Here is a 19,620-nt window from a genome sequence, read left to right on the forward strand (position 1 = left end):
CCACTCCGTTGCGTTCCGGCTGCGTCTCTGATCCGGCAGGTCGGAGTCCTCCGGATCAGAGCCACAAGACTTCTCTTTGTGCCGGATGCCGGAGCACGACGCATCAATCTCAACAGAGAAGATGGAGCGGGACAGGAAGTCAGGTTTCACCAAAACCAAAGTAAAACATCCGGTTAATTTTCAGAATAAAACACTCTGTGTTATCACCAGATCGTATTTCACTTAACTACAACAACAAACCAAAGTCATGATGAGCGGAGCCAGGCCTGGAGTCAACAGGTCAGAGGTTTTCAGAGGACCAGAAAGACAACATGGATGAGGAGAGGAGGAGGAGGAGGAGAATCCTTGATTCAGGGATTACAGAAGGGGTCTGGTGGAAGTCCGCATTAGTGCTTCCATGTTTGATGAGATCTGCATTCAAAATGTACCACGTGCTTTGACTTGTAGCAGCTGCAGGTCAAATCTATCCGTCTAAGTTTAACCAAATAGCCAAGGTGACCACAGACACAAACACAAACAGAACGTATCTGTCTTATTGATTTGAACTTTGACCTTTAAATGTGATGCTTTTATTGTGGACGTGTATCAGAGTCTCTGCGCTCCCTGAAACACAGCAGACAGTGCTGAGTCTTGCAGCGGGTTGATCCTGAGGGGCCGGGACGGATCAGATTGTTTGTTTTCCTGCCTGTTTATTTGAGTTTGTTCATGGGGCGCCGTATTGTTCGCTGAGCCAGGATGAAATGGACGCACATGTTTGTGTGTCTGTGTGGATGCCGGACTCTTTGTGTCCACCGTCTGTCTACACGGAGCCGACTGCAGGGGCTCTCAGGGTGGCATCAGGACCACCTAGTGCGTGCGCATCGAGCCCCCTTTGAGGCGCTGAAGCGGGGCAGGCTGGGAATGATTAATGGGCCAGCGGAGTGACACGCTCCGCAGCCCGGCTTCAGACCCCCGGCCAGCTCCCCCTGCTGCTCCGCCACCAGCTCAGTGACAGAGCTGTGTGTACGCCCACACACCACACACTTCCTCAGTGTCACTTTCCTGAACTCACCCCCTGAACCACTCCCCCTCCTCCCCTCCTCCTCCACCTCCTCCCCTTAAAAAAGCATTTAGGATCTCAGCAGTGGAGGCATAAGCTCCTTTGGCTGGGAGCATCCTCCCTGCTGCGCCGTCGACACAGAGCTCCTTTTACTGAGCGACGAACACAACGACCGAAACCCGGATCAATTACAGCTGAACGAGGTCTGATCGAGACGTCACTGAGCGTCAGTCTGCGGGGAGTTTCCCAAACCTCTTATCTTTACAACAGTTTAAACAAAGTGGAGACAAAATAATCTCTCCTCCAGAAGGAAGCAGAGCTGTTATTTCTGTTTCATATTTATTTTCATATTTTATCTTCAAAGAGTCTCCTCTGCTCTGTAATGGATTTTAACATCGTCCACACACCCTGTATGACCGCCCATTTCCCTCCTGTCAAACAAACTGTGACTTAGCCCTGAAACACAACAAACAAATGTTAAGTCATTATTATAAGACAAAAGTTTAGATAATAAAAGTCCAAATTTAGAAAAAGTAGAAAAAGAGAAATTCATAACTGTCATGACTGAAAAACTGTGAAATGAAAAGTTGAGGTAACGAGACTTTAAGTTCAAATATGACATAAGAAGTCGAAATTAAGAGCTAAACAGTTGAAAAATGACAAAAAAAAATCAATATACAAGAAAAAAATCTCTAAATTATGGGATGAAAAGTTTTAATTTTGAGACAAAAAGTCAAAATATCAGGTGAAAAGTTTAAAATAAGAGACATTATGTTGAAATTATGGGACAAAGAGTTTAAATAACAAGATGAAAAGTCAAATTATGAGCTTCATAGATAACATAGTGGTTCAAAATTCAACATTATGAGATAAAAATTTGACTTTTTAAAATTGAAAAATCCAAAACACATATAAAAAGTCCAAATTAAGAGATAAGAAGTTAAAATAAGGAGACAAAAAGTTAGAACATGAGATGAAAGTCAAAACTTCATGATAAAAGTTTGAAATTGCGAGACAAAAAGTCAAAATTATGGGATAAAGAGTTAAAATGTTAGGTGAAAAGTCAAAAACATTATGAGTCATTAAGTAGAAATTATGGGACAACAAATTTAAATAATATAAAGGTCAAAATTATGAGATAAAAAGTCAAAATATGAGCCGTAAAGTTGAAATTCTGCAATCAAAAAATCCAAACACGGATGATAAGTAGTAATCATGAGATAAGAAGTTAAAATATTAAATAAAAAGTCTAGATATTGTTGATATTACAATTTTAAAACAGTCCAAACATGGATGAAAATTCAAAAATATTAGATACAATAATTAAACTAAATTTACCAGAGAACAAAGAGAGGAGAAAAAAGTGAAGTTATGGGATATAAAAACATTCTGAGACACACAACTGGAAATGAGAGATAGTAATCTATGAATATGAAATGTAAATTATTACAGAGAGGAAACAAAGGTAACTCTGGGTCAGACTAGGAGCAAAACCACCTCTTAGTCTTCCATTAATCTGACTGGACATGTAGACACAGCAGCCCGTCTGTTCCCACCCTCCTCTCATCCCTCCTCTCATCCATCCTTCACACGCTCACAGCAAACAGGAGAAAGTCACTTCCTTCCTCTCCGCCTCTGAGATGAGCATCAGGCTGCTTCCTCTGCTCTCCGCTCAGAGCGTAAACGAGGGAAACATTGAACGTCTCAGCGTGTGTGTCCATGTGTGTGTGTGTGTGTGTGTGTGTGTGTGTGTGAATATGAGCCATGTGGTTTATTTACTCAGATAGTGAGGCTCTCTTTCTCATGATGCAGGGTCAGAGATAAGAGCGGTATCTGGTTCCCACTCGGGCAGGAAAAAGGATGACCTCAGAGCGGTCACAGACTACACCGTCATGTGGTCTGTTACTGCAGGTTTTACAGACCCGGGTGACAGCAGCAGATCTAAACACACCCTGATGATCCACCTGTAGCACTGAGCAGCTGAATGGAAGAGGAACAGAGGAGTGCGCAAAGCATCCTGGGTGATTTACCTCACCTGTTGTGGCGGGTCGTACCTGAGTCTGCTGCTGTTTCTCACTCAGCTGTGCTTCACTTGATGAAGTGGTGCAGACAGCTGAGTGACAGGTCTCTGACGCCGGGTGTTTTAGAACATTTATTTCACTCACTGTGGTTTAAAGTTCCCCGTGCTCCCGCTGAGGTCACCAGCTGTCGGTCGGTGTCCTTCAGGAAGAGCCAAGCCTTTTCCTCCTCAGCTCAGCACCCCGGCCTGAGAGCCACCTAGCAACCAGAACAAACTTCAGGATCAGAACGAACACAGGAGCGAGAGAGAACCTTTCTGACGACCCCCTCAGTGTTGCTAAGAAAACAATCATTAAGCAATAATTCCCTCACTGTTTCCTTCCTCTGCTGAGGAAATGTACCCGCTGTATGAAGGCGTGTCCTACTTCCTGAAGCCAGCTGATGTCACAGAACGATCTGAACTCTCGCTTTAACGCCGTTCAGTGAGACGATGCTGAGCAGAGACACAGAGACGGTTTGGCCTTTTAAATATTCAGCTTTAGGAGTCACAATTACACTCCAGATACAGAAATACAATTTATTACAAAGACAATGATTTAATATTACACAAGTTCCAAACAACAACAAAGAAGCAAATCAAAGACAGTCAGCAGAAAATATCAGAGCAGCTGTGTCAGTGGCTTTAAGTTTTAAACCTTTGTGGTGAACGAGTTCGTTTTCAGTCGGTCTTCAGTTTCAGAGTTTTACCTCACAGACGGAAACTTAACTTAGAACCAAAGATCGGAAAAAAGACAGGAGGGGTCCGATATATTTCAGATGTGAAATATATCAGATACGATACAATACAATACAATAGGATACAATACCATGCAATATGCTATATGTAATGATATGCTATGATACGTAACAATAGGATATGTTACGATAAGATACGCTATAATACGTAACAATAGGAATATGTTACGATATGTAACAATAGAATACGATAAGATAAGATACGCTATAATACGTAACAATAGGATATGTTACGATACAATAGGATATTTTACGATATGATACAATAGGATACGATACGCTATGATACGTAACAATAGAATATGTTACGATACTATACGTTACGATACGTAACAATAGGATATTTTACGATACGATACAATAAGATACGACAAGATATGATCCGATACTATACGCTATGATACGTAACAATAGGAATAGGTTACGATATGTAACAATAGAATACAATAAGATAAGATACGCTATAATACGTGACAATAGGATATGTTACGATACTATACGTTATGATATATAACAATAGGATATGTCACGATAAGATACGCTATAAAAGGTAACAATAGGATATGTTACGATACTATATGCTATAATACATAACAATAGGATATGTTACGATACTATATGCTATAATACATAACAATAGGATATGTTACGATACTATATGCTATGATACGTAACAATAGGATATGTTACGATAAGATACGCTATAATACGTAACAATAGGATGTTTTACGATACTATATGCTATGATACGTAACAATAGGATATGTTACGATAAGATACGCTATAATACGTAACAATAGGAATATGTTACGATACTATACATTATGAGACGTAACAATAGGAATATGTTACGATAAGATACGCTATAATACGTAACAATAGGATATGTTACGATAAGATACGCTATAATACGTAACAATAGGATATGTTACGATAAGATACGCTATAATACGTAACAATAGGAATATGTTACGATAAGATACGCTATAATACGTAACAATAGGATATGTTACGATAAGATACGCTATAATACGTAACAATAGGATATGTTACGATAAGATACGCTATAATACGTAACAATAGGATATGTTACGATAAGATACGCTATAATACGTAACAATAGGAATATGTTACGATACTATACATTATGAGACGTAACAATAGGATATGTTACAATACTATACGTTATGATACGTAACAATAGGAATATGTTACGATACGATACAATAGGATATTTTACGAAACGATACAATAGGATACGATACGCTATGATACTTAACAATAAAATATGTTACGATACTATACGTTACGATATGTAACAATAGGATATGTTACGATGAGATATGCTACAATATGTAACAATAGGATATTTTACGATACGATACAATAAGATACGACAAGATATGATCCGATACTATACGCTATGATACGTAACAATAGGAATAGGTTACGATATGTAACAATAGAATACAATAAGATAAGATACGCTATAATACGTGACAATAGGATATGTTACGATACTATACGTTATGATATGTAACAATAGGATATGTTACGATAAGATACGCTATGATACGTAACAATAGGAATATATTACGATATTCAACAATAGGATACGATAAGATAAGATACGCTATAATACGTAACAATAGGATATGTTACGATACTATACGTTATGATACATAACAATAGGATATGTTACGATACTATATGCTATGATACGTAACAATAGGATATGTTACGATACTATATGCTATAATACGTAACAATAGGATATGTTACGATACTATATGCTATGATACGTAACAATGGGATATGTTACGATACTATATGCTATGATACGTAACAATAGGATATGTTACGATGCTATATGCTATGATACGTAACAATAGGATATGTTACGATACTATATGCTATGATACGTAACAATAGGATATGTTACGATACTATATGCTATGATACGTAACAATAGGATATGTTACGATACTATATGCTATAATACGTAACAATAGGATATGTTACGATACTATATGCTATGATACGTAACAATAGGATATGTTACGATACTATATGCTATGATACGTAACAATAGGATATGTTACGATACTATATGCTATGATACGTAACAATAGGATATGTTACGATACTATATGCTATGATACGTAACAATAGGATATGTTACGATACTATATGCTATGATACGTAACAATAGGATATGTTACGATGCTATATGCTATGATACGTAACAATAGGAATATGTTACGATATGATACAATAGGATATTTTACGATACGATACAATAGGATACGATACGCTATGAAACGTAACAATAGAATATGTTACAATACAATACAATAGGATACAATAAGATACGATATGAAACGCAACAATAGGAATATGTTACGATATGATACACTAGGATACGATAAGATACTTAAAGGACATCTTTCTTGGGTTAAAGTGCTGCAAACATTCAGCTGGCTCTACTGTAGTATTGAGCCAAAAAGGTTTCAAAATGTACAAAATTCAAGTGACAAATTTCACATGCTTTGAATAACTCTTTCTGTTTAGATACACACTGAGGTTATTTCAGTTTTGTGGAGTATTGCCTGTGCAGTTAAAACATCTCATGACAAACTCAAGAAAACACATTGCAGTAATTCTGTACCGTTTGTAGAGATATATACATTTATTTAAGGACCCTTATGAGAGTGATGATTGTCACCTCAGCTCTGTGATTTACAGCCGTGTGTCTTCCTTCCCTCCTCTCTGGGAAACACAGCAGAGTGTTAAAATAACCTCCCTGCTCTGATTTGGACCTCAGCCTAACGCCGGCCAGCCGAGTCCCACAGCAACCTGGCCGTGTTTAGACATCTCATACAGGTTTAGTCTGGAGAACAAACCCTCTGACCATAAGCTCAATTACGCTGCCTTCAGGTTTACTGTAAATACAAGCTCCCGACTCTGACGAAACTATTCAGGTCAGCCTCAAGGTGGTGATTACAGATCGCACCATCTTCAGATGTCAACACTGAAACCAAAACCCCTTTTATCCAAATTACTCATATGACAAAGGGAGTTAGGACTTCACAATATCTGAGACGGGTTTCTTCAAAGGGTCGGATTGGTACAGAAACATGTTGGTGCCACTAGAGACCGCACGACTCACAACTTTTATACCTTACCTGTCATCTGTCGGACCGCTTTTTCCACCAATTTACACTGTGAGTAAACTCATGAAGGTGACAGAAACTTTTAGGAACTTGGGAGTGATACCCTCAGGAGAATATTGCCCCAGTGATGGAGAATGAATACATTTACACCTAAATATAGCATGTTCTTGGTGGGGGTTAAGGGCGACCGCCAGTGACACTGAAGAAAAAAACCTAGCAGCTCAAAGTTGAGTCGTTAGTCTGACACTGTGTCGACTCTGTGTTAACTATTAACTTCATGCACTTCATTAAATAAACTTTCTGGATGTGGTACAACTGAACACTGAATAACCATGATGCATTCACTGCACTGTGGGAAAATATCACTCCACCTGTAATTCTTAGTAATCTTAAAGGGAAGTGCACAACTCAGAATAATACTTTATAAACGGATACACAGCTTACAGTTTGATATATCTATGTTGTAAATTTAAATCAAGTTATGCAAATGATCTGAGAAAAATAAGAATCTATAAACTAAAACAAATGAAATCTCATCTTATGCCAAAGACTTCCTGTTAGCAGCGTCAGAATAATGGATTCGAGAAGCGTATCAGAGAAGTAAATCCAGATACAAGCTAACAAACTGTCTTCAACTTTCACTCAGGGCCAAAGATTTGAACGAAATAATGATTTGATATTTATCGTGATAACATCTTTTGCATTATTGCCCAGCTCTAGATGAAGAGTGAAAGTGTGATATTTATCTTGCTACAGATTTTGGGTACAAGTTGCTAGCTATAAGTTTTGGATAGTTCTGGTCCTTTCTCTTGGCTTATATGGCTGGTCCTTAAAGTGAAATTTTAAAGAAGGGCCAGTTGATTTATATGACTGAAAAAAGAAAAGGGATTTTAGAATTGAGACATTTGGATGAATATTTTCACAAAGCTAAATTCTCACTAGATGTGTTAACGGCATGCTTTTATCAGTCACTCCATCTCATCATTGATTTGAAGGTTTTTTGTTACGTTTTACTACAAAAGAAAGAAAAGGTCATGTTTTTAAGATGCATTGAAAAGTGTGAAGATAAAAAGAGAATTACAAAAAAAAAGAAGTGCTGGATAGCAGCTGTTACTTACAGCTAAATAGATTGTATAAATAATCTTCTTATGGTGTTGACGAAACAAAACTTTGCAATATCTTAATAAAAGAGCACAACCAGAAGAAATAGTCAGCAGTGGTGGAGACCTGAAATCTGATTGGCCCATCTATAGCCACCCTGAAATCCTGAAGCATGATTGGCTGTTTGATGGCACTAACATTTCAGCAAGTTGCTAGATGTTTCTTTGCATTTCAATGAGGAACATTTTTGTTTGTTGGTGTTTTAAACGTTGACTTTTGACAAACATCTTCTTTCTGAGTACTTGAACATTAAAGGTTGTTGCTGCGCTGTTGAGAAGTTAAAGGAGATGGGATTGACAGAGATAACCCTCCTTGGTTTGGGGTTAGCCTCTAATGTTGATGATGCTTGGCCACCCCTACGGAAGTCAGGGCCCCCAGTTTGCCCACCCCAGTTCCAAAAGTCTGGCTCCGCCCCTGAGTCTGAGACATTCGCCAACAGTTTAAATATTTAACTTCAAGTGTTACCTCATCTGTTCCAAAAAGCTTAAAGTAAGAATTTGATGAAACAGTTAGAGAAAGGTCTTGGAGTTGTGTTTAAATGCTGTGTTTGAATATTGCAGTGAATATTGGTGCAAATAGAAAGAAGGCTGGCGAGCTGGTCACATTGTTGTCTGAAAGTATTGCATATCAAAAAGTTTAGAGTAGGGAAGAAGTGAAGCAAGTGCTGAACTGATGAAATAGGGAAGTACAAAGGGGGAAAGACGGATTAAACCCCGTCTGTATCTCTGCAGTGCACCTAACCACACACAGCAGAGACTTCCTTTAGAAGCAAAACAAAGGGAACAGATTTTGCTTATCGAGCTTAATGACTCTGGACCTTTTCATCACCTCTCCCATAAACTGGGGGAAATAAACTTGAGGAAGGAAAGGAGCCAGTCGGCCCGTTTCCACACCTTCACTGTGAGAGCACTCGGGTCCGTCAGAGAAAATACACACGGCATCGAACACAAACACACGGACACGTCAGAATTAATAAGATGTTATGAGATTATTAATACTCCAGGGAATGTTCTAACAACAGTCACAGCAGGCCAGTGTGATTGTTGATGCAGTTGTTTATGCACACACACACACACACACACCACACACACACACAACACAGAGATTTAAGAGGAAGTATTCCCCAAGCAACGCCCCAAGCTGCTGCCAACCAGCTCCACCAATCCTTTCTGCTTTAATCGGTCATTTTAAGTGCAGTCTCGTTTCCTCCAAAGCTGGTGTTAGATAAGGAACCGGGTCACAGATTTGGCTGATTGTCACATTAAAGGCACAGTAAGGAGTTTTAGACTGTCGCTGAAATGGTCTCACTCTTACACTGACCAACAGGGTACAAAGAGTTGATCCCAGATCAGATTGGTTATTTATCTATGATAAAGTTCTTGAGTTATTGTGCTGAAGTTGGATTTTCCGTGAAAAAGCTGAGTATTTTTTTGTCCCGAGCCCTGAAGAAGAGAACTTAGATAAAACAAAGGTCATACGTAAAGAAAGATCCTAGGTCAAATGAAGATCTTAGGAAAAACAAAGATCCTAGGTCAAACGAAGATCCTAGGAAAAACAAAGATCCTAAGTCAAACGAAGATCCTAGGAAAAACAAAGATCCTAGGTCAAACGAAGATCCTAGGAAAAACAAAGATCCTAGGAAAAACAAAGGTCCTAGGAAAAACAAAGATCCTAGGTCAAACGAAGATCCTAGGAAAAACAAAGATCCTAGGAAAAATAAAGATCCTAGGTCAAACGAAGATCCTAGGAAAAACAAAGATCCTAGGTCAAACGAAGATCCTAGGAAAAACAAAGATCCTAGGAAAAACAAAGGTCCTATAGGGAAGACAAACATCCTTTGTACAATAGAATTCCTTGGTAAAACAAAGATCCAAGGAAAAACAAAATTCCTAGGTAAAATGAAGACCATAGGTCAAACAAAGACCCTACGTGAAACAAATACCCTATAGAAAAAACAAAGACCATAGGTCAAACAAAGACCCTATGAAAATCAAAGATCCTAGGTCAAACACAGATCCTAGGTAAAAGGATGACCCTAGGTACGATTGTTGCATTAACACAGCCTTTCAGTGAACTGATCCAGCAGCACCACCTCCCCTGGACTCCTCCCAACCCTGCAACAGGAGGATAAATGGGCTGAGATATGCTGGCCATTATGCGTTATTATTCATAAGAGAGGATGTGTTATCATTGGCACCAACGAGCAGCAGCTGCTTCAAGCTTTGAATAAAGAGCTGTGGTTATGACTGATTGTGCAATTACAGAATGTAAGCTCTTTTTTCTTTCTTTAAAGGGGGTCAGGGTTCAGATCAGAGGGGTCAGGGTCAGGGTTCAGATCAGAGGGGTCAGGGTTCAGATCAGAGGGCTCAGGTACGTGTTCAACTGGTAACCCTGCAAAGATTTGCTGCTTCTTAAGAACTGAAGTCATATTGAACATGCAAGGAGCAGTTGCACATCATGTCCACGTTGCTTGTTTTCATGCACCAGGAACCGTACGGTGCCGAAGCCCACCTCCTGTTTACCTCTTGTTTTGTTATGGCAGCATGAAGCCCCTCCCCTCTCACCCTGCATGTTCTGGAAGGTCGACGTGGATCAACACGGGGTTCATAAAACCTGTGAGAGAGAACTACTGTTCAGCAGAGTCCCCACTAACAGCTCATCACCAGAAACCACACACATTATTACAAGCTAATCTGAAACGACTTGGCTAACGTCGCTCTGCGAGGGATGATGTCATATTTCATTACCTAACGACACACAGCGTGCAGCGCCGAGAGGCAGCCTGCAGCAGAAACCCCGTCCAGGCTTCCTTGGGTGGCTGTTTATGTTGGGGCAGTGAAATCCCCCGTTCACCAGGCAACAGAACGGTTTACGAGCAGTTACTCACACAAAGCGCGGGGCGGGCTGATTGCTCAGCTAATTGATCTCCACCAGAGATCACAGAACCGCGCTCATAAAAGGAGAGGGAACGCCTCCCATGACATCAGCGCACGCTGCGCGGCGAGACAAGGCGGGAGAGTCGGGGGGGAGAGACTCATTCCCACACTCTGCAGAGCGAGTGTCATGTAGAGAACACACATTCACACAACAACACAAACATACACACAACTTCTAATCAACAGAAGAAGAAGAAGAAGAATCTGTGACTGGTTAAGGAAGCGTGATGAGGAGGAGGATGAAGGAGGCTGAAGAGGTCTTTGTGTAACGCTCCATCAGTTTCATTTATACCAATTCATTATTCTATTTTACAGAGGAAGATTACAGCCACTGAAACACAAATTTTCACTGTAAAAAACAGAATTCTGACTTATTCTCAGGATTATGAAATTAAGGAAGAATTCTGACTTTTTAGTTAAAATTGAAAAGAAAGAAAGAAAATATTTGTTGGCCCAGCTTCCAAATGTTTTTTACAGTGGCCCTAATACTCTGTGGTTTGTTCATTATTTAATGTATTTTTCAGGGTGTTTGTGGTTAACAGAGGCTTCGTGTTAACCTGTATTTAAAGTAGCAAAGTCATAGGGTTACTTACTGTAATAATAAATAATAATTCACATGTTAAAGCTGCTGTTGGTAGGAATGATGTAAAATATGTTTCCTTTTTTCTGCTGGGTTTGGAGAAAAGGTCATAATGCCCATCAGTACTCATCGGTAAGTGAAGTAATTTGAGACTATTGCGAATGCCTTTGTATAAAGCAATGTTATTATTCCCATCGTTCCCATCATGATGGACCAATCACAGCTAATCTCCTATCCTCTGTGCCTATTGGTTGTGATTCCGGCACTATCATGAGTGCGTACAGAGAGGGGAAGGGAGGCGGGGGCTAAGAGGAAATCTGGTTGGGAAGGGTAGTTTGGACATTCAAAGTCCCTCTCTTTGAACAGATGTTCACTTTGTGACTACCAACAGCAGCTTTAAGGTGTCTAGATTAATCGCAGGCACTAATGCGTCAATGTTGACATCTCAAATTAAAACTAAAATTCATGATAAGTCTATAGACTCTATAAATAATGGACGTAGTATCGGTGATGTCACCCGTCTGTTTCTGAAGCTCAGTTTTGAAGCCGATGGTCAGAGGGTGCCATACTCGAAATGCTGAACTCAACCTAACCTCGTCCGAGCTAGTGTGAGGTAAAGAGGCGGGCCTTTAGCCTCCTCGCTAACAGCTACAGGGTGCCCACCTGTCAATCAAATCAGCCACGCCCTTATTTGGTCAAAACTCATAAGTTTAATATCTTCAAACACATCAAGTTATATATAAATTCACCTCCAGACAGTGTGTGCTGACACTGCTGTAAAGTCTCTTCTTTGAATGAGTGTGTATGTGGTTTCTCAGCCTCTAGTGGACGCTGGATGAACTGCAGTTTTTGACACTTCTGCATGGTCTTCATATTTTGAGACAGGAGGTTGCTGCTTGGATGAGAACTAAGTATTGACAGAAACCATGTTTGATAAGTCTACATGTTTGTCCCATCTGTTCATATGGTAGAGGTAGGCTCTATAACCTATACTGCAGGTAGTCAGCAGGGGGAGCTCTAACTATTTGGCTTCACTTTTAGGGGAGCTGTCTTCTCATCCGTCTCTGATTAAAAGAGTTGTTTGCTTCAGTGAAAAAAGCTGCAAAGGTTTGGTATCGTCTGCCTTTCTTTAATTCAAACCAAAAATCAGATGATTTTAATAATTACCTTCAGCCAGAGAAACCATTGTTTGATGTTGTGTGATGTTTGATGGTCTCTCGTTCCTGTCCCAGAGCGAAGTCTGAAATACATTTAAGAAAAGACGTGATAGAAACTTCCACAAAAACAAACCTGTGGCGTGAGCCGGCCTCGGCACAAAGACAGGTGCAGCGAATTCAGTTTCTTCAAACATCCTCTGACCCCTGACATGTGTCTCATTAAAACCACGTCACTGACGCTCCCGCTGCATGCTCCCGCTCGCTTTGTTTGTGTAAACCATCCGTCTCTTCTTTCAGATCGGAGAGTCTCTAAATCAGTCTCATACTGGCTCACATGTTGTGATCGTTTCTTTGTTTACGTGCCGCAGAGTCGACACGCGACAGGCTTTTTATTAAAGAAGCAGCCTGAAAGGATAGTTTCAATCCAGGTTGATTCACTCGTTTGTTTTTCGCTTCAAGTGAAGTCATTAAACGTCCTCCAGATAACAGATCTATCATCAGGAGGAGGAAAACATGACAATCCCAGCTGCTGCAGTGATTGCTGATTGAAATATTCAGCTTGGGGCGACAGCAGAGATGTTTCACCGCAACATTATTCAAGCAAACATCTGGGACCTGCTGAAAATGGCTTTTGGACCCACTTTTGGGACCCAAGCCACCTGTTGAGAACCATGGCTTTGAATCTTGATGATGTGGAGATGTTGCAATCACAGGAATGGGATGTAGAACCTCGAGACACGACGCCTACAGACATGTCAATGTTGTTTTTCCACAGTAGTATTTCACCGGCGCCCTGTGATATTTTCAGAGCGTCATTTCTTTTAAACAGCAAAATAAAAAGAGCAAACCCTCCTCATGGATGATAACAAACTCTCTGACACTCCTCAACATCACCCACATGCAGGACATGTGTTATACAAGCATTGTGTAATCTCTACATGCTTGGAGAGCTTTCAGAAGTGAGTGTGTTTGATGTTAGCGGCTTGTTCACACACAGCGTAAAGTCTCACACTGAAATGTTGGAGTTTAGTGTGAATACAGAGACGTGACACAGTCTAACTCCTGGAGAAATCCACACCAAGCTCTCTTTGTATTTGAATTCTCCCTCCACTAAACCGACTGAAGGTATGTCTCTGTAATCTGTTAGCGGGCTGCCTGTTGTCTTTTCCTGAGATTACAGGCTGTTAGGGACTCTGTTTGATCTGGATCACGTCACCAGCTCATGATATGAGTGACTGAGCGGGATTAAACACTCCCACAGAGTAACCGATCCTGAATAAACAACACACGTGCAGGAATTCCATCTTTCTGCGTCTCTGAAGAGGCGATGCATTCCTTTAAACACACATCACACGGACCCTGACCCTCGCCTCAAACACACGCATTGTATGTTTGAAGATCTGACACACATGCTGATAGGATTTGTACATTTCTGACTTCTTCCAATCAACGGAGAGCAAACTCCATCACGGTGCAGCGAGCACAGACGTTTGATTGTTTCTGAAGAGCGCTCTCCGCTGCAGACGTAGCGAGAAAACCGCCTCCGTCGAAACGTGGGATGTGTAATTTTCTTCCAATATGCACGCCCACCACGAGCGCTTCCTTCAGCGCGGCCTGATGGGAGGCACTCAAACAGAAATAGACGGGGGTAGCGTCGCTCTGAGTGGGCCCTCGAAAACAAATGAAAACGGAGCAGGAACGACACCTTGATCTGCAACATGTTCACCGCAGAACCACAGAATCCACAGAATCCACAGTTTCATGAGCTCACTGGACTCTGACTTCACTGCAGAACAGATCAATCTAAACAGGTCTTCAATAATAAGGTTTATTATTTACATGGGGCGCATCTTTACTCAAGTTTTTAAGTTGCTTAGGTTAAAAAAATACAACCTTTGCTTTATTATTACCTCTCTTTATTATTCCAACAAAGCTACAGATGAATAAACATTTCATTTCAAGATATACGGATGGATGGATGGATGGATGAATAGATGGATGGATGGATGAATAGATGGATGGATGGATGGATGAATAGATGGGTGGATGGATGGATGGATGGATAGATGGATGGATGGATGGATGGATGGATGGATGGATGGATGGATGAATAGATGGATGGATGGATGGATGGATGGATGGATGGATGGACGGATGGATGGATGGATGAATAGATGGATGGATGGATGGATGAATAGATGGATGGATGGATGGATGGATGGATGAATAGATGGATGGATGGATGGATGGATGGATGGATGGATGGATGGATGAATAGATGGATGAATAGATGGATGGATGGATCGACGGATGGATGAATAGATGGATGGATGGATGAATAGATGGATGGATGGATGAATAGATGGATGAATAGATGGATGGATGGATGGATGAATAGATGGATGGATGGATGGATGAATAGATGGATGAATAGATGGATGGATGGATGAATAGATGGATGGATGGATGGATGAATAGATGGATGGATGGATGGATGGATGGATGGACGGATGGATGAATAGATGGATGGATGGATGAATAGATGGATGGATGGATGAATAGATGCATGAATAGATGGATGGATGGATGAATAGATGGATGGATGAATAGACGGATGGATGGATGAATAGATGGATGAATAGATGGATGGATGGATGGATGGATGGATGGATGGATGGATGGACGGACGGATGAATAGATGGATGGATGGATGGATGGATGGACGGATGGATGGATGGACGGACGGATGAATAGATGGATGGATGGATGGATGGACGGATGGATGGATGAACGGATGAGTTTATCATCACAAAAAGCTAAAACTGAGGATTCATGTGCTGAGTGGAATGAGTCTTTGGTTTATACGAGACACAGCAGATATGTAACATAGATCTTAATCATCTTAAGAAATATATTTTAAAATAATTTTATTCCTTTAGAGTTCTTTAGGGGATTTTTATGTCTTTTAAAACATGTTTTATTTCTTTATCTTGATTTGTGTGTTTATATGATCTGCCTGTTTAATTTTGCTGTCCATGTAAAGCACTTTGTAACCTGGTTTTGAAAGGTGCTCTACAAATAAATTAATATTATTATTATTATTATGGATATACGTGTCTGTGAAGGTTTTCAGTCATCCAGGTCATGGTAATCCAAAGCTTGATCCATAAGGCAACTGGACTGGTTTCACCTCTCCTCTGAAAGGCTTCTTCAGTTCTGACCAGACTGGGGAAGAGCTAGAAAATATAAGCCTCTAACAGTCGTGGGTGTGTCCAGGTAGTCAAAATAGGGTCCTAAGTAGGGTTGTTAGTCTAGTTCCTGACAGTAGTTAGGGTGATGGGTCAGCTGTGGGTCGTTAGAGTCACATGATGTCTGGCGTGAGAATGGTCTTACTTGTTTTGACAGAGAATTCAAAACATATATATATATATATATATATATATATATATACACACTACCAGTCAAAAGTTTACTTGTTCAAAAGGTGAACGAATATTTGAATATTTGAATATTTGAGATCGCTAACCTGAAGTTTCTCTCACCTGCTCTGCTTGTTGATCATATTGATGGACAGGATCCAATATGAAAATGTCTGTGGCCTGCTGTATTAGCATGCTAACGTGCTTTAGCTTACAGTTTCCCCTCACCTTACGGTCTGTGGTGTCAACAAGCAGAAGCTAAATGTGTCTGAACTCTTTTCAGTGGATTGATTTGACATGACGTGTGATCAGTTTGTCTCTGGTCTCATTGGACTGTGTTAAAGGGTTACCTGAGGCCCGGTTCAGATATTCAGTTATTTGGTGAATGTGTGACGGGGGCGTTTGGATCCTGTTGGTCCAAACAGGTCTTATCAGAGCTGGAGTTTTGGTCCCTGCTGGACTCACTCCTGCAGAGAGTGTGTGAGCAGAACAAGGATGTGTGGATGAGGTAGCACAGCGCTCATTAGAAGAGGCTGCAGACAGCTGTGGAGATGATGCTCACACACACACACACACACACACACACTCACGTGTACACACACACACACACACACACACGTACCATGAAGTGTATTGTTTACTTTTTTAACTTCACCTTCAAACACGTGAAAGTGTTCTCCCTCTCTCTGTGCTCTTTGTTTTTATTCTTCTGAAGTGATTGTGTGTTTTGAAGTGTCGGCTGCAGCGTAACAATAAACACGTCTGATTGAATATTTATGAAGATGAAACTAAAGTACCAGCATCAGGGAGCGATCTGTTTCCTATTCATGAAAACCGCCTGTCGCATTTTCCGTCACACTGCTCTTAAGTGGAGATAACATCTGGGATAAGAGAGCAGTGAGAGTGTGTGTGTGTGTGTGTGTGAGTGTGTGTGTGTGTGTGAGTGTGTGTGTTTGATCGTCCCCGGGGAGGGAAGTGTGGTAGATAAGCCTGTGACAGCTGCCAAACACCTCTGCGTGTGTGTTTGTGTGTGTTTGTGTGTGTTTGTGTGGGCCCCCCATACAGAGCGTGTGTTTCTGAATCCACACCACCTGCCGGCTCGGTCCCTTACGGCAGGTGCGAGTGGGTTGGTACGTGATTCAGCCCACTGATGAAGGTGGAGCATATGTGAGGGTCTTATCGTCTTCATCCCGCTGTAATAACATTTAGACGGCGGGCTGATGGAGAGATTACTGAAATGTGAGGAAGTGTGAGGACGGCTCACGACCATGACGTCTGATTCAGACTAATAATGACAAAAGGTATCTTTGAAGAATCACTGTTAAATGATTGTTTTTAAATCATGATTCATCAGGGTTTATTTTAATGTTTTATTCTAATAAAGGACTGGTATACATGAAGTAATATGCAGGAGTGCATGCACAATAAAAAACAGTTATTAACTTTGAGCGTTTGACTGCTTACAAAGGTTAACTAAAGAAAAGCTGGAGTGTTATTATTGCACCAAGAAAAATAAATAAATACAGCAATCCCTCATCTGATATCACAGCGATGAAGAGAGATCAAACCCTTTCTTTTTAAGAAAGAAGGAAATAATGAAAAAAAGACAGAAAAAGAAAGCAAACAAAGACAAATGAAGAAAGAAAAAGAAGAGACAAAAATAGAAAGAAACAACATAAAAAGAAAGAAAAAAGAAGGAACGAAAAATAGAAGAGAAAAATGAAATAGAAAGAACAAAAAGAGAGAAAGACAGAAAGAAAAAAGACAAAATTAAGGCAGAAAAAGAGAGATAAAAAAAGACAGAAAAAGAAAGCAAAAGAAGAGAAAAAAATAGAAAGAAACAACATAAAAAGACAAAAAATAAAAAAGAAGGAAGGAAAAATAGAAGGGAAAAATGAAAAGAAAAAAGGGAAAAATAGAAAGAACAAAAAGAGAGAAAGACAGAAAGAAAGAAAAAAGACAAAATTAAGGCAGAAAAAGAGAGATAAAAAAAGACAGCAGACAGCAAAAAGAAAGAATAACGGAAGGAAAGAAGGGAGTAGAACCAAAAAGCAAAGAAAAAAGAGAACAAATAAATTAAGAGAAAGAAAAAATTTGAAAGAACAAAAGAATCACAGAAAGAAAGAAAGAAGATATAATAGCTACAACACTGGCATGACAAATTGTAGAAAACATTTTAACTGTATCTTATTAAAACTTTAAAATGAAAGATTACATTTTCATTTAAAGATGAGATTTAGTTATTTTAAAGCTCCTGTAAGAAGTTTTTTAATTGTTCATGAAACAGACTGAAGTGAATCTCTTAAACCTAAAAAGCAAACAGGATCAAATCAACAAGTTTTACTCATTTCTCTGTTGTAATATTTAAAGTCTGCTGTGAGGGGGTCGGCGTCAGATTAGGGATCACCAGCACAGAGAAGAAAAGGTCTGTTTTTACTTTTTCCAAATATTCATGAGGAGTGATATCTGACTGTTATTAGACAGAAGGAGGAAATTGTTTTGACTTACATAAAGGACAAGATCAGCAGAGATAGAGGTGCTGTCTTTGTCCACAGGGGGCGCCAAAATCAACACAAACACAGGAGCTTTAAATCATCTCTGAGGAGGTGATTATTTATTCAGTGATTTTAAAGTTCATTCATTTGACTGATTCGGGTCTCAAGAGGCAAAAACCTGGATAAGAGCCTGATATCTCGGCGGTAGGAGTGCGTGAGAAACGTGGACCTGGGGTCAATATTAAAGAGTGAAAATAGCAATGACAATAAATCAGCCGTCTCTCAGATGTGTGGGAGAGCGGAAGAAAGTTTTCCTGCCTGACATCACCAGAGGTCAGAGGTTAAATTCACAAGCAGGTGGCCAAGAAACGGAGCCTGGACCAGGACGTTTCTTTAGAGGCTCCATTATTTGAGCCGCGCTGCGCTGCACCATCTGTTTCTACGTCCACTTCTCTCAGTGAGTCAAACTCTCAGCACGCTTTGAGACGTCTTTAAAGTCAACGTGTTTCCTCTGGATCTCAACCGTCTGCATTTAATATTTATTATTAGTCCAAACACAAGGGAGCTTTATGTAATCACACAACAAGAATCCAATAATACTCTTGAGTTTATATTTTTAATGGATTTAAAGTGTTTTTTATGTCTTTTAATTATGCAAAAACTATCCTTTATTATTATAAGACGACATTAAGTCCCAACAACTTCAGTAAAATTAATTTTTTATGTTTGTTTTCTCTAAATTTTTTAGCTTTTACTGTCTTCATATTTATTTTCTTTTAAATTTGTACGGTTCATGACCTTGCTGTAAAGGCTTGGACCAGGTCTTAGTTATGCTGCTATAGGCTT

At 40.0% G+C, this 19,620-nt stretch overlaps 2 protein-coding genes across 2 annotated transcripts in view; one reads left to right on the forward strand and one right to left on the reverse strand.

Moving 5' to 3' along the window:
• LOC117832378 (phosphoinositide 3-kinase regulatory subunit 5-like) overlaps window positions 1–19,620 on the reverse strand; it is a 92,570-nt gene that overhangs the window by 23,428 nt on the left and 49,522 nt on the right. Inside the window, exons 5-7 of the mRNA XM_034711475.1 lie at window positions 12,871–12,943; window positions 3,431–3,551; window positions 3,205–3,316 (exon numbers count right to left, since the gene is read on the reverse strand). The gene's annotated coding sequence lies outside the window, so the exon portion shown is untranslated. The remainder of the gene's footprint in view (window positions 1–3,204; window positions 3,317–3,430; window positions 3,552–12,870; window positions 12,944–19,620) is intronic.
• ntn1b (netrin 1b) overlaps window positions 1–19,620 on the forward strand; it is a 55,949-nt gene that overhangs the window by 11,007 nt on the left and 25,322 nt on the right. The gene's annotated exons all lie outside the window — the stretch shown is intronic.

Source organism: Notolabrus celidotus, chromosome 20 (assembly GCF_009762535.1).
Source record: "Notolabrus celidotus isolate fNotCel1 chromosome 20, fNotCel1.pri, whole genome shotgun sequence".
Classification (NCBI taxonomy): domain Eukaryota; kingdom Metazoa; phylum Chordata; class Actinopteri; order Labriformes; family Labridae; genus Notolabrus; species Notolabrus celidotus.